General features: G+C 37.7%; 10 non-coding genes across 10 annotated transcripts; all 10 read right to left on the reverse strand.

The window, feature by feature from the left end:
* Positions 1 to 6,529: 6,529 nt before the first annotated feature.
* TRNAW-CCA (transfer RNA tryptophan (anticodon CCA)) lies at positions 6,530 to 6,601 on the reverse strand. Its single transcript has one exon. It is a non-coding gene; the product is annotated as a tRNA-Trp (tRNA).
* A 689-nt stretch (positions 6,602 to 7,290) lies between these two features.
* TRNAW-CCA (transfer RNA tryptophan (anticodon CCA)) lies at positions 7,291 to 7,362 on the reverse strand. Its single transcript has one exon. It is a non-coding gene; the product is annotated as a tRNA-Trp (tRNA).
* A 689-nt stretch (positions 7,363 to 8,051) lies between these two features.
* TRNAW-CCA (transfer RNA tryptophan (anticodon CCA)) lies at positions 8,052 to 8,123 on the reverse strand. The gene has a single exon. It is a non-coding gene; the product is annotated as a tRNA-Trp (tRNA).
* A 689-nt stretch (positions 8,124 to 8,812) lies between these two features.
* On the reverse strand, positions 8,813 to 8,884 carry TRNAW-CCA (transfer RNA tryptophan (anticodon CCA)). The gene has a single exon. It is a non-coding gene; the product is annotated as a tRNA-Trp (tRNA).
* Positions 8,885 to 9,925: 1,041 nt separating this feature from the next.
* Positions 9,926 to 9,997, reverse strand: TRNAW-CCA (transfer RNA tryptophan (anticodon CCA)). The gene has a single exon. It is a non-coding gene; the product is annotated as a tRNA-Trp (tRNA).
* Positions 9,998 to 10,686: 689 nt separating this feature from the next.
* TRNAR-UCU (transfer RNA arginine (anticodon UCU)) lies at positions 10,687 to 10,758 on the reverse strand. The gene has a single exon. It is a non-coding gene; the product is annotated as a tRNA-Arg (tRNA).
* A 689-nt stretch (positions 10,759 to 11,447) lies between these two features.
* On the reverse strand, positions 11,448 to 11,519 carry TRNAW-CCA (transfer RNA tryptophan (anticodon CCA)). Its single transcript has one exon. It is a non-coding gene; the product is annotated as a tRNA-Trp (tRNA).
* A 2,154-nt stretch (positions 11,520 to 13,673) lies between these two features.
* On the reverse strand, positions 13,674 to 13,745 carry TRNAW-CCA (transfer RNA tryptophan (anticodon CCA)). Its single transcript has one exon. It is a non-coding gene; the product is annotated as a tRNA-Trp (tRNA).
* Positions 13,746 to 14,434: 689 nt separating this feature from the next.
* On the reverse strand, positions 14,435 to 14,506 carry TRNAW-CCA (transfer RNA tryptophan (anticodon CCA)). Its single transcript has one exon. It is a non-coding gene; the product is annotated as a tRNA-Trp (tRNA).
* A 688-nt stretch (positions 14,507 to 15,194) lies between these two features.
* Positions 15,195 to 15,266, reverse strand: TRNAR-UCU (transfer RNA arginine (anticodon UCU)). Its single transcript has one exon. It is a non-coding gene; the product is annotated as a tRNA-Arg (tRNA).
* Positions 15,267 to 15,489: the final 223 nt, after the last annotated feature.

A 15,489-nucleotide genomic window follows, 5' to 3' on the forward strand; every position in this document is an offset into this window, starting at 1 on the left:
TTAGTGGTCAGAGAGGATTGTGTCCATCAAAACACTTATTTGCAGGTGCTGTGTCTTTGTCTTTATTAGCTGTTTGTGCTTAGGCTGGCACTATTTTGACGTGCGTGATGTGTATCCATGATGATAAGAATTTTTTTTTTTTTACTGCAATGCTGGTGATGAGTAGTATTTAAAAGGCCTTTTCATCTGGGATGATGAGCGTGCTTGCGTAGAAAATGCTTGACCATTAACCCGTCTTGCGTAGGTGCACTTTCAGCTTTAACCTGTGCCTAGAAAGACTCAAAAATATGTATTAGTTGCATGCAATACTTATTAATTGTTTTATTACCAATAACATGGTCCTTAATTCGTTACTTTGAACTACTGATGGTCATAACTCATCCCATAAGTCTCTCACAGGGAGAGAATTTATACCTAGAAATAAATTCTTGTATTAATATGGTTACTACTATTATTAGCATCCGCAATATTAAACAGAGATATTCCCAATTAACGCTCCTCAAATTTTAAACTAAGCAACCAATATGGACTTGACTTTGCTACAATCCAAGTTCCTAAAACTTGGTACCTCAGCCTGTGCCAAACCAATTGCTTCCATAATCAATTCTATCCTGTCTGCAGGCCATATCCCTAAGACCTGAAAAACTGCTAGAGTTGTCCCAATCTTCAAAAATGGGGACAAAAATACTGTCTCAAACTACAAATAAATCTCTCTTCTCCCAATACTCACTTACTCTCATTCATACCTAACTGCCATCTGCCATTTTCTCTGATGCAAATGGTGTCAACCTTTTTGTCATTTAATACTAACTAACCTTAAAACTTGCCCCACAAGTCAAGCATCCCAACAGCATGCACTCATGGCTATTGTCCCACACCCACAGTCACTCCTGGCTTTCACCTCAAACACTCCACTGTAACTATTCTGCTAAAAATGTGAAATGCCTTGTATATAATATATACCCTGCTCACCCATGCAACTATATATCCCCTGTCCTTTAACTCTATTTCCAGGACATACCCAAAAACAAATAAATGGTTACAAAATTATAAATTTGGCACATATCATATATCCCTCAACATAGGGACGGCTTGCTACCTGCTTTGCTGTGACATCTGCAAAGGTATTATTATTTACCAGGGGCCTGTCAGCTCTTGGAGTTAACATTGCTATAATAAATTCTGAACCTGCTGTGCATTGTATATCATTTACAACATATCAACTTCATATCATATCCCTCTATAGGGATTTCAGAGAGACCTTCAATAACCTATGTATGTATCTCCCCTCTTTTGTTCATATATGATCTATATATGTGAACAAAAATACAAAAATACAAAAAAATTATGAAAACAGGTTGCTTTGATATATAGCAAAATTAAACTGGTAAATAGATTTGTATGTGTTGTGACTATAAAAATATTTACTGCTTGTGTTAAAAGAAAAAGCCTGCAGTAGGTCTTTTAACAACTGTAGCATTTACAATATAAGAAAAATCCTGAAATCCTGAGCAAAAGATTTCCTTTGAAAATAGACAAATAATTTTGAACTCTTTGCAAAGTGCTGAGCACACGGCCGGCATTAACTTTAAAAGACACTCTGACTTTAAAAAGAAAAAAAATAATTCTCAAAGCGCTTTTTTTTTCTTTTTTCTGGGAAAACAGCCAGAAATCTCAAAAGTACAGATAGCAGACAATGGGTTTCACTGTCTAATTCATATTAACTGCTGGATTAATCCTCACGCAGGGGATTGTAACATTAGTTTAATGTTAAATATGAAGCTTTTCACGCTGTCCTAAAACTGCATTTTGTATGGTCTTTCAAAAAATTAAATAACGGGAATATTTTAAATTACTTATAAACACCAAGTCTATGCTTACAAGAGCATGCAACATTCTTCCACTCATTCACCTGAATGCCTTCTGAAAGAAATCTCATATTCCTGCAAACTTCCATCAATACAATTTCTATCCCGTTTTAACTATGCCCTCTTTTAAGCTAAACAAAATATCTTCAAACATGCAACAGTTACACCATGACTAAATAAACAGCAAGCTTGACCCTACCTGTCTTGTATGGCTTCTACACTGCTTATTTAATGGAGACAATTCTCGCTAAAATAACTGACCTCCATGCTGCTAAAGGCAGATATCACCACACTCCGCTCACACCACGGACACCCTCCTTTTGAAGCGCTATTTACATTAATGGCGTTATATACATATATAATGCAATATATTAATTTAAACAGTGCTTATGAGCTCTTACCAGCATTTTAAACAAAAACATCTTAATCCTGTAGAAATAAAATTGAAATGTGTTATCTTACTGCTTTACGGAAAAGAAGACAGTTCTACATTACCTTGTTCTCATGATTAAACTGCTTAAGCACAGCTAGTTAATTTTAATGTGAATGCTTCGCATTCTTTAAACTGTAAGAGAGAGGCTGTGCCCCTCCTTTTATTAAGATAGAAATACCGCAAACGAAAAGAAATGTGTCCGGTTTAAAAAGTATCCGCCTGGCCAGGACGAATAAACCTTTCAAACTATAACCAGGGACCGAGCTGAATATACTCCCCTTCTGTTGTGAGGTATTTCTCTCCTATATTCGGTGTACACCTTTTTAAAACCTTTTAAAATTTAGATTTCATCATGAGCAACTAATATTCATATTTTTGTACAGATGTTAATCAGCATGACCACACAGTGTCTTTCACACAAGAAATCATTCAGGAATTCATCATTCATACAAACAAACTCTTTTACATAAAATAGCGGTGTTGTTTTTTTTTTTACAGAGACTTTCACTCTGAGCCCCCACGGGCAAAGCAGCACTTCCCTGCTTCTGACTGATAGTGGCACACTCTCTGCCAATGACCAAAACCACCACAATTAAAACAGACACCATTATTCTGCAACAAATTCCTCCGGAATCCGACCAGATTTACACTCGCATTTAAAAATTTGTACATTCCTAGGCTTCCGTCCAGAGTCATTCTTACTCATGCAAGCACCCATTAGTAGCTTAAAGAAAAACAGCTAAATTATGACAAATAATTGCAATATTTATACTTACACAATACACAATGGTCGTTCAGCTAGATCAGAGATAACAGTCCAATCGTGCACAGAATTTACTGGACTCTTACCAAAAATTCTGTTTAAAAGGGCCTATCCCAATTCTTCAGTCACAATTTAGGTCTATAAAATTGCAAGAGGGGGTGAAGCATCATATATAAAAATTTACATATATACTCACAACCTCTGTGAACTTCCCACTTCTGGACGCCAAAACTGAAGGAAAATCCGTTATTTCCTCCCCGGGCTTCAGAACCGAGAGGAACTTTTCTTCTGCCAGGTACACTGAAGCCTTGTGACTGGATACTACACCATCTGCACCGTTTGCAGCAGACTCCCCCGGAGAAGTTTTTCACGCCCTGCCACTGTTATCTCCGATTTTTGATGAACTTTTCAGGCCTGGGAGACGAACAAAATGAAACGTAACGCACTCCAGGTTTCAAATCCTTTGTCTCAATTTATTACTCATAGGGTAATGATTTTTATACAGAAAAAAAAAAGATTTTGGTTAGAGGCGTAACATAGGCGTGTCATAGGCGTATACTAGGTGTGTCTTGGGCATAGCTTTGATTAGAGGCGTGATTTAGGGGCAGGACATATTAGTGGCGTGACTTTTGAGACGTGTTTATTTTCAATACAAGCAATTGTCTAAATACATAGCTTATTCATTGTCTGTTATCAAAAGAGACCTTGAGTCTTAGCAACTTTATTTCACTACCTTGCTTCTTGCAGAGAACCATTCTATTATATTCTACTAAAACACCAGGAAATTGACCTCACAAAAGTATCTAGTAATATCCTGACCAGAAAGAAAGGAAATGCAATTTAGCAGAAACTGAGTGCATTTATGAATTATATTTCAGCAAAGGCTGACTACAGAATCTTAACTAGTTATGACCAGACAAAATGGAAGCTCAACATGAGTGCAGACTCTGGCCTGACATACTGATCCTAACAGAGTGTAAAATCCAATGACCTGCATAATTTAGTGGGTAATGCTTTATTTGAAATTTCTGTATTAGCAGTGTAACTACAATGTAATCTGTCCTGTACTTCCAATGTAAGTACACATAAGTAGCATGTAATTTCATGTACTTAATGTTGAAATATGCATTTCCAAAAAATGAAAGTGGAATCAAGAAACTAATGAAGGTAAATAGAAATGTCTGATCCCGACGTGATTTGAACACGCAACCTTCTGATCTGGAGTCAGACGTGCTACCGTTGCGCCACGAGATCACATAGAAATATCAGTGTGAAAGGTTAGAAGTGATTGCAAAGAGTAGCTATTTTGTGCACTGTTGGAATGAGTTTTTCGGGCAACAGTGCATGTATACGGCCGTTTTCTTTCTGAACAACGTTAATAACTTAAACAGTAGCTGTCTGCACATGTGTCAGCTCAGTATCCCCAACCACTTAGTTAGTCGCTGTACTACTGCCGTCAAGAGAATATTCTGTACTGATTGGCTAACATCTCAATTGCATTTAGTTTTATTGTAGGGTTTCTGGGAGACGTGGCACTGCGTTTGTGGCAGTTTCAGTCCTTATTCAAGAATAAAACCCCAATGTGACCGGCTGCAGCAAATAAGTGCAGAAGTAGAGATCCGTATGAATTTCAAGTGATCTGCAGAAGAAACCAAAAAGCTCTTAAGAGCCAGAACAACATATCATAAACAATACAATATTCTTTCAAGTGTATTTTTGTTTCTTGCCTCTAAGAGTGTAAAATCCAATGACCTGCATAATTTAGTGGGTAATGCTTTATTTGAAATTTCTGTATTAGCAGTGTAACTACAATGTAATCTGTCCTGTACTTCCAATGTAAGTACAAATAAGTAGAATGTAATTTCATGTACTTAATGTTGAAATATGCATTTCCAAAAAATGAAAGTGGAATCAAGAAACTAATGAAGGTAAATAGAAATGTCTAATCCCGACGTGATTTGAACACGCAACCTTCTGATCTGGAGTCAGACGCGCTACCGTTGCGCCACGAGATCACACAGAAACATCAGTGTGAAAGGTTAGAAGTGATTGCAAAGAGTAGCTATTTTATGCACTGTTGGAATGAGTTTTTCGGGCAACAGTGCATGTATACGGCCGTTTTCTTTCTGAACAACGTTAATAACTTAAACAGTAGCTGTCTGCACATGTGTCAGCTCAGTATCCCCAACCACTTAGTTAGTCGCTGCACTACTGCCGTCAAGAGAATATTCTGTACTGATTGGCTAACATCTCAATTGCATTTAGTTTTATTGTAGGGTTTCTGGGAGACGTGGCACTGCGTTTGTGGCAGTTTCAGTCCCTATTCAAGAATAAAACCCCAATGTGACCGGCTGCAGCAAATAAGTGCAGAAGTAGTGATCCGTATGAATTCCAAGTGATCTGCAGAAGAAACCAAAAAGCTCTTAAGAGCCAGCACAACATATCATAAACAATACAATATTCTTTCAAGTGTATTTTTGTTTCTTGCCTCTAAGAGTGTAAAATCCAATGACCTGCATAATTTAGTGGGTAATACTTTATTTGAAATTTCTGTATTAGCAGTGTAACTACAATGTAATCTGTCCTGTACTTCCAATGTAAGTACACATAAGTAGCATGTAATTTCATGTACTTAATGTTGAAATATGCATTTCCAAAAAATGAAAGTGGAATCAAGAAACTAATGAAGGTAAATAGAAATGTCTAATCCCGACGTGATTTGAACACGCAACCTTCTGATCTGGAGTCAGACGCGCTACCGTTGCGCCACGAGATCACACAGAAACATCAGTGTGAAAGGTTAGAAGTGATTGCAAAGAGTAGCTATTTTATGCACTGTTGGAATGAGTTTTTCGGGCAACAGTGCATGTATACGGCCGTTTTCTTTCTGAACAACGTTAATAACTTAAACAGTAGCTGTCTGCACATGTGTCAGCTCAGTATCCCCAACCACTTAGTTAGTCGCTGCACTACTGCCGTCAAGAGAATATTCTGTACTGATTGGCTAACATCTCAATTGCATTTAGTTTTATTGTAGGGTTTCTGGGAGACGTGGCACTGCGTTTGTGGCAGTTTCAGTCCCTATTCAAGAATAAAACCCCAATGTGACCGGCTGCAGCAAATAAGTGCAGAAGTAGTGATCCGTATGAATTCCAAGTGATCTGCAGAAGAAACCAAAAAGCTCTTAAGAGCCAGCACAACATATCATAAACAATACAATATTCTTTCAAGTGTATTTTTGTTTCTTGCCTCTAAGAGTGTAAAATCCAATGACCTGCATAATTTAGTGGGTAATACTTTATTTGAAATTTCTGTATTAGCAGTGTAACTACAATGTAATCTGTCCTGTACTTCCAATGTAAGTACACATAAGTAGCATGTAATTTCATGTACTTAATGTTGAAATATGCATTTCCAAAAAATGAAAGTGGAATCAAGAAACTAATGAAGGTAAAGAGAAATGTCTGATCCCGACGTGATTTGAACACGCAACCTTCTGATCTGGAGTCAGACGCGCTACCGTTGCGCCACGAGATCACACAGAAACATCAGTGTGAAAGGTTAGAAGTGATTGCAAAGAGTAGCTATTTTATGCACTGTTGGAATGAGTTTTTCGGGCAACAGTGCATGTATACGGCCGTTTTCTTTCTGAACAACGTTAATAACTTAAACAGTAGCTGTCTGCACATGTGTCAGCTCAGTATCCCCAACCACTTAGTTAGTCGCTGCACTACTGCCGTCAAGAGAATATTCTGTACTGATTGGCTAACATCTCAATTGCATTTAGATTTATTGTAGGGTTTCTGGGAGACGTGGCACTGCGTTTGTGACAGTTTCAGTCCTTATTCAAGAATAAAACCCCAATGTGACCGGCTGCAGAAAATAAGTGCAGAAGTAGTGATCCGTATGAATTTCAAGTGATCTGCAGAAGAAACCAAAAAGCTCTTAAGAGCCAGCACAACATATCATAAACAATACAATATTCTTTCAAGTGTATTTTTGTTTCTTGCCTCTAATAGTGTAAAATCCAATGACCTGCATAATTTAGTGGGTAATACTTTATTTGAAATTTCTGTATTAGCAGTGTAACTACAATGTAATCTGTCCTGTACTTCCAATGTAAGTACACATAAGTAGCATGTAATTTCATGTACTTAATGTTGAAATATGCATTTCCAAAAAATGAAAGTGGAATCAAGAAACTAATGAAGGTAAAGAGAAATGTCTGATCCCGACGTGATTTGAACACGCAACCTTCTGATCTGGAGTCAGACGCGCTACCGTTGCGCCACGAGATCACACAGAAACATCAGTGTGAAAGGTTAGAAGTGATTGCAAAGAGTAGCTATTTTATGCACTGTTGGAATGAGTTTTTCGGGCAACAGTGCATGTATACGGCCGTTTTCTTTCTGAACAACGTTAATAACTTAAACAGTAGCTGTCTGCACATGTGTCAGCTCAGTATCCCCAACCACTTAGTTAGTCGCTGCACTACTGCCGTCAAGAGAATATTCTGTACTGATTGGCTAACATCTCAATTGCATTTAGATTTATTGTAGGGTTTCTGGGAGACGTGGCACTGCGTTTGTGACAGTTTCAGTCCTTATTCAAGAATAAAACCCCAATGTGACCGGCTGCAGAAAATAAGTGCAGAAGTAGTGATCCGTATGAATTTCAAGTGATCTGCAGAAGAAACCAAAAAGCTCTTAAGAGCCAGCACAACATATCATAAACAATACAATATTCTTTCAAGTGTATTTTTGTTTCTTGCCTCTAATAGTGTAAAATCCAATGACCTGCATAATTTAGTGGGTAATACTTTATTTGAAATTTCTGTATTAGCAGTGTAACTACAATGTAATCTGTCCTGTACTTCCAATGTAAGTACACATAAGTAGCATGTAATTTCATGTACTTAATGTTGAAATATGCATTTCCAAAAAATGAAAGTGGAATCAAGAAACTAATGAAGGTAAAGAGAAATGTCTGATCCCGACGTGATTTGAACACGCAACCTTCTGATCTGGAGTCAGACGCGCTACCGTTGCGCCACGAGATCACACAGAAACATCAGTGTGAAAGGTTAGAAGTGATTGCAAAGAGTAGCTATTTTATGCACTGTTGGAATGAGTTTTTCGGGCAACAGTGCATGTATACGGCCGTTTTCTTTCTGAACAACGTTAATAACTTAAACAGTAGCTGTCTGCACATGTGTCAGCTCAGTATCCCCAACTACTTAGTTAGTCGCTGCACTACTGCCGTCAAGAGAATATTCTGTACTGATTGGCTAACATCTCAATTGCATTTAGATTTATTGTAGGGTTTCTGGGAGACGTGGCACTGCGTTTGTGACAGTTTCAGTCCTTATTCAAGAATAAAACCCCAATGTGACCGGCTGCAGCAAATAAGTGCAGAAGTAGTGATCCGTATGAATTCCAAGTGATCTGCAGAAGAAACCAAAAAGCTCTTAAGAGCCAGCACAACATATCATAAACAATACAATATTCTTTCAAGTGTATTTTTGTTTCTTGCCTCTAAGAGTGTAAAATCCAATGACCTGCATAATTTAGTGGGTAATGCTTTATTTGAAATTTCTGTATTAGCAGTGTAACTACAATGTAATCTGTCCTGTACTTCCAATGTAAGTACACATAAGTAGAATGTAATTTCATGTACTTAATGTTGAAATATGCGTTTCCAAAAAATGAAAGTGGAATCAAGAAACTAATGAAGGTAAATAGAAATGTCTGATCCCGACGTGATTTGAACACGCAACCTTCTGATCTGGAGTCAGACGCGCTACCGTTGCGCCACGAGATCACACAGAAACATCAGTGTGAAAGGTTAGAAGTGATTGCAAAGAGTAGCTATTTTATGCACTGTTGGAATGAGTTTTTCGGGCAACAGTGCATGTATACGGCCGTTTTCTTTCTGAACAACGTTAATAACTTAAACAGTAGCTGTCTGCACATGTGTCAGCTCAGTATCCCCAACCACTTAGTTAGTCGCTGCACTACTGCCGTCAAGAGAATATTCTGTACTGATTGGCTAACATCTCAATTGCATTTAGATTTATTGTAGGGTTTCTGGGAGACGTGGCACTGCGTTTGTGACAGTTTCAGTCCTTATTCAAGAATAAAACCCCAATGTGACCGGTTGCAGCAAATAAGTGCAGAAGTAGTGATCCGTATGAATTTCAAGTGATCTGCAGAAGAAACCAAAAAGCTCTTAAGAGCCAGCACAACATATCATAAACAATACAATATTCTTTCAAGTGTATTTTTGTTTCTTGCCTCTAAGAGTGTAAAATCCAATGACCTGCATAATTTAGTGGGTAATGCTTTATTTGAAATTTCTGTATTAGCAGTGTAACTACAATGTAATCTGTCCTGTACTTCCAATGTAAGTACACATAAGTAGCATGTAATTTCATGTACTTAATGTTGAAATATGCATTTCCAAAAAATGAAAGTGGAATCAAGAAACTAATGAAGGTAAAGAGAAATGTCTGCAGCCAATAAGTGCAGAAGTAGTGATCCGTATAAATTTCAAATGATCTGCAGAAGAAACCAAAAAGCTCTTAAGAGCCAGCACAACATATCATAAACAATACAATATTCTTTCAAGTGTATTTTTGTTTCTTGCCTCTAAGAGTGTAAAATCCAATGACCTGCATAATTTAGTGGGTAATGCTTTATTTGAAATTTCTGTATTAGCAGTGTAACTACAATGTAATCTGTCCTGTACTTCCAATGTAAGTACACATAAGTAGAATGTAATTTCATGTACTTAATGTTGAAATATGCGTTTCCAAAAAATGAAAGTGGAATCAAGAAACTAATGAAGGTAAATAGAAATGTCTGATCCCGACGTGATTTGAACACGCAACCTTCTGATCTGGAGTCAGACGCGCTACCGTTGCGCCACGAGATCACACCGAAACATCAGTGTGAAAGGTTAGAAGTGATTGCAAAGAGTAGCTATTTTATGCACTGTTGGAATGAGTTTTTCGGGCAACAGTGCATGTATACGGCCGTTTTCTTTCTGAACAACGTTAATAACTTAAACAGTAGCTGTCTGCACATGTGTCAGCTCAGTATCCCCAACCACTTAGTTAGTCGCTGCACTACTGCCGTCAAGAGAATATTCTGTACTGATTGGCTAACATCTCAATTGCATTTAGATTTATTGTAGGGTTTCTGGGAGACGTGGCACTGCGTTTGTGGCAGTTTCAGTCCCTATTCAAGAATAAAACCCAAATGTGACCGGCTGCAGCAAATAAGTGCAGAAGTAGTGATCCGTATGAATTCCAAGTGATCTGCAGAAGAAACCAAAAAGCTCTTAAGAGCCAGCACAACATATCATAAACAATACAATATTCTTTCAAGTGTATTTTTGTTTCTTGCCTCTAAGAGTGTAAAATCCAATGACCTGCATAATTTAGTGGGTAATGCTTTATTTGAAATTTCTGTATTAGCAGTGTAACTACAATGTAATCTGTCCTGTACTTCCAATGTAAGTACACATAAGTAGAATGTAATTTCATGTACTTAATGTTGAAATATGCGTTTCCAAAAAATGAAAGTGGAATCAAGAAACTAATGAAGGTAAATAGAAATGTCTGATCCCGACGTGATTTGAACACGCAACCTTCTGATCAGAAGTCAGACGCGCTACCGTTGCGCCACGAGATCACACAGAAACATCAGTGTGAAAGGTTAGAAGTGATTGCAAAGAGTAGCTATTTTATGCACTGTTGGAATGAGTTTTTCGGGCAACAGTGCATGTATACGGCCGTTTTCTTTCTGAACAACGTTAATAACTTAAACAGTAGCTGTCTGCACATGTGTCAGCTCAGTATCCCCAACCACTTAGTTAGTCGCTGCACTACTGCCGTCAAGAGAATATTCTGTACTGATTGGCTAACATCTCAATTGCATTTAGATTTATTGTAGGGTTTCTGGGAGACGTGGCACTGCGTTTGTGGCAGTTTCAGTCCCTATTCAAGAATAAAACCCCAATGTGACCGGCTGCAGCAAATAAGTGCAGAAGTAGTGATCCGTATGAATTCCAAGTGATCTGCAGAAGAAACCAAAAAGCTCTTAAGAGCCAGCACAACATATCATAAACAATACAATATTCTTTCAAGTGTATTTTTGTTTCTTGCCTCTAAGAGTGTAAAATCCAATGACCTGCATAATTTAGTGGGTAATGCTTTATTTGAAATTTCTGTATTAGCAGTGTAACTACAATGTAATCTGTCCTGTACTTCCAATGTAAGTACACATAAGTAGAATGTAATTTCATGTACTTAATGTTGAAATATGCGTTTCCAAAAAATGAAAGTGGAATCAAGAAACTAATGAAGGTAAATAGAAATGTCTGATCCCGACGTGATTTGAACACGCAACCTTCTGATCTGGAGTCAGACGCGCTACCGTTGCGCCACGAGATCACACAGAAACATCAGTGTGAAAGGTTAGAAGTGATTGCAAAGAGTAGCTATTTTATGCACTGTTGGAATGAGTTTTTCGGGCAACAGTGCATGTATACGGCCGTTTTCTTTCTGAACAACGTTAATAACTTAAACAGTAGCTGTCTGCACATGTGTCAGCTCAGTATCCCCAACCACTTAGTTAGTCGCTGCACTACTGCCGTCAAGAGAATATTCTGTACTGATTGGCTAACATCTCAATTGCATTTAGTTTTATTGTAGGGTTTCTGGGAGACGTGGCACTGCGTTTGTGGCAGTTTCAGTCCCTATTCAAGAATAAAACCCCAATGTGACCGGCTGCAGCAAATAAGTGCAGAAGTAGTGATCCGTATGAATTTCAAGTGATCTGCAGAAGAAACCAAAAAGCTCTTAAGAGCCAGAACAACATATCATAAACAATACAATATTCTTTCAAGTGTATTTTTGTTTCTTGCCTCTAAGAGTGTAAAATCCAATGACCTGCATAATTTAGTGGGTAATACTTTATTTGAAATTTCTGTATTAGCAGTGTAACTACAATGTAATCTGTCCTGTACTTCCAATGTAAGTACACATAAGTAGCATGTAATTTCATGTACTTAATGTTGAAATATGCATTTCCAAAAAATGAAAGTGGAATCAAGAAACTAATGAAGGTAAAGAGAAATGTCTGATCCCGACGTGATTTTAACACGCAACCTTCTGATCTGGAGTCAGACGCGCTACCGTTGCGCCACGAGATCACACAGAAACATCAGTGTGAAAGGTTAGAAGTGATTGCAAAGAGTAGCTATTTTATGCACTGTTGGAATGAGTTTTTCGGGCAACAGTGCATGTATACGGCCGTTTTCTTTCTGAACAACGTTAATAACTTAAACAGTAGCTGTCTGCACATGTGTCAGCTCAGTATCCCCAACCACTTAGTTAGTCGCTGCACTACTGCCGTCAAGAGAATATTCTGTACTGATTGGCTAACATCTCAATTGCATTTAGATTTATTGTAGGGTTTCTGGGAGACGTGGCACTGCGTTTGTGACAGTTTCAGTCCTTATTCAAGAATAAAACCCCAATGTGACCGGCTGCAGCAAATAAGTGCAGAAGTAGTGATCCGTATGAATTTCAAGTGATCTGCAGAAGAAACCAAAAAGCTCTTAAGAGCCAGCACAACATATCATAAACAATACAATATTCTTTCAAGTGTATTTTTGTTTCTTGCCTCTAAGAGTGTAAAATCCAATGACCTGCATAATTTAGTGGGTAATGCTTTATTTGAAATTTCTGTATTAGCAGTGTAACTACAATGTAATCTGTCCTGTACTTCCAATGTAAGTACACATAAGTAGCATGTAATTTCATGTACTTAATGTTGAAATATGCATTTCCAAAAAATGAAAGTGGAATCAAGAAACTAATGAAGGTAAAGAGAAATGTCTGCAGCCAATAAGTGCAGAAGTAGTGATCCGTATAAATTTCAAATGATCTGCAGAAGAAACCAAAAAGCTCTTAAGAGCCAGCACAACATATCATAAACAATACAATATTCTTTCAAGTGTATTTTTGTTTCTTGCCTCTAAGAGTGTAAAATCCAATGACCTGCATAATTTAGTGGGTAATGCTTTATTTGAAATTTCTGTATTAGCAGTGTAACTACAATGTAATCTGTCCTGTACTTCCAATGTAAGTACACATAAGTAGCATGTAATTTCATGTACTTAATGTTGAAATATGCATTTCCAAAAAATGAAAGTGGAATCAAGAAACTAATGAAGGTAAAGAGAAATGTCTGCAGCCAATAAGTGCAGAAGTAGTGATCCGTATAAATTTCAAATGATCTGCAGAAGAAACCAAAAAGCTCTTAAGAGCCAGCACAACATATCATAAACAATACAATATTCTTTCAAGTGTATTTTTGTTTCTTGCCTCTAAGAGTGTAAAATCCAATGACCTGCATAATTTAGTGGGTAATGCTTTATTTGAAATTTCTGTATTAGCAGTGTAACTACAATGTAATCTGTCCTGTACTTCCAATGTAAGTACACATAAGTAGAATGTAATTTCATGTACTTAATGTTGAAATATGCGTTTCCAAAAAATGAAAGTGGAATCAAGAAACTAATGAAGGTAAATAGAAATGTCTGATCCCGACGTGATTTGAACACGCAACCTTCTGATCTGGAGTCAGACGCGCTACCGTTGCGCCACGAGATCACACCGAAACATCAGTGTGAAAGGTTAGAAGTGATTGCAAAGAGTAGCTATTTTATGCACTGTTGGAATGAGTTTTTCGGGCAACAGTGCATGTATACGGCCGTTTTCTTTCTGAACAACGTTAATAACTTAAACAGTAGCTGTCTGCACATGTGTCAGCTCAGTATCCCCAACCACTTAGTTAGTCGCTGCACTACTGCCGTCAAGAGAATATTCTGTACTGATTGGCTAACATCTCAATTGCATTTAGATTTATTGTAGGGTTTCTGGGAGACGTGGCACTGCGTTTGTGGCAGTTTCAGTCCCTATTCAAGAATAAAACCCAAATGTGACCGGCTGCAGCAAATAAGTGCAGAAGTAGTGATCCGTATGAATTCCAAGTGATCTGCAGAAGAAACCAAAAAGCTCTTAAGAGCCAGCACAACATATCATAAACAATACAATATTCTTTCAAGTGTATTTTTGTTTCTTGCCTCTAAGAGTGTAAAATCCAATGACCTGCATAATTTAGTGGGTAATGCTTTATTTGAAATTTCTGTATTAGCAGTGTAACTACAATGTAATCTGTCCTGTACTTCCAATGTAAGTACACATAAGTAGAATGTAATTTCATGTACTTAATGTTGAAATATGCGTTTCCAAAAAATGAAAGTGGAATCAAGAAACTAATGAAGGTAAATAGAAATGTCTGATCCCGACGTGATTTGAACACGCAACCTTCTGATCTGGAGTCAGACGCGCTACCGTTGCGCCACGAGATCACACAGAAACATCAGTGTGAAAGGTTAGAAGTGATTGCAAAGAGTAGCTATTTTATGCACTGTTGGAATGAGTTTTTCGGGCAACAGTGCATGTATACGGCCGTTTTCTTTCTGAACAACGTTAATAACTTAAACAGTAGCTGTCTGCACATGTGTCAGCTCAGTATCCCCAACACTTAGTTAGTCGCTGCACTACTGCCGTCAAGAGAATATTCTGTACTGATTGGCTAACATCTCAATTGCATTTAGTTTTATTGTAGGGTTTCTTGGAGACGTGGCACTGCGTTTGTGGCAGTTTCAGTCCCTATTCAAGAATAAAACCCCAATGTGACCGGCTGCAGCAAATAAGTGCAGAAGTAGTGATCCGTATGAATTCCAAGTGATCTGCAGAAGAAACCAAAAAGCTCTTAAGAGCCAGCACAACATATCATAAACAATACAATATTCTTTCAAGTGTTTTTTTGTTTCTTGCCTCTAAGAGTGTAAAATCCAATGACCTGCATAATTTAGTGGGTAATGCTTTATTTGAAATTTCTGTATTAGCAGTGTAACTACAATGTAATCTGTCCTGTACTTCCAATGTAAGTACACATAAGTAGAATGTAATTTCATGTACTTAATGTTGAAATATGCGTTTCCAAAAAATGAAAGTGGAATCAAGAAACTAATGAAGGTAAATAGAAATGTCTGATCCCGACGTGATTTGAACACGCAACCTTCTGATCAGAAGTCAGACGCGCTACCGTTGCGCCACGAGATCACACAGAAACATCAGTGTGAAAGGTTAGAAGTGATTGCAAAGAGTAGCTATTTTATGCACTGTTGGAATGAGTTTTTCGGGCAACAGTGCATGTATACGGCCGTTTTCTTTCTGAACAACGTTAATAACTTAAACAGTAGCTGTCTGCACATGTGTCAGCTCAGTATCCCCAACCACTTAGTTAGTCGCTGCACTACTGCCGTCAAGAGAATATTCTGTACTG

The sequence above is a fragment of the Ascaphus truei genome, chromosome 6 (genome assembly GCF_040206685.1).
Source record: "Ascaphus truei isolate aAscTru1 chromosome 6, aAscTru1.hap1, whole genome shotgun sequence".
In the NCBI taxonomy this organism is placed as follows: Eukaryota; Metazoa; Chordata; class Amphibia; order Anura; family Ascaphidae; genus Ascaphus; species Ascaphus truei.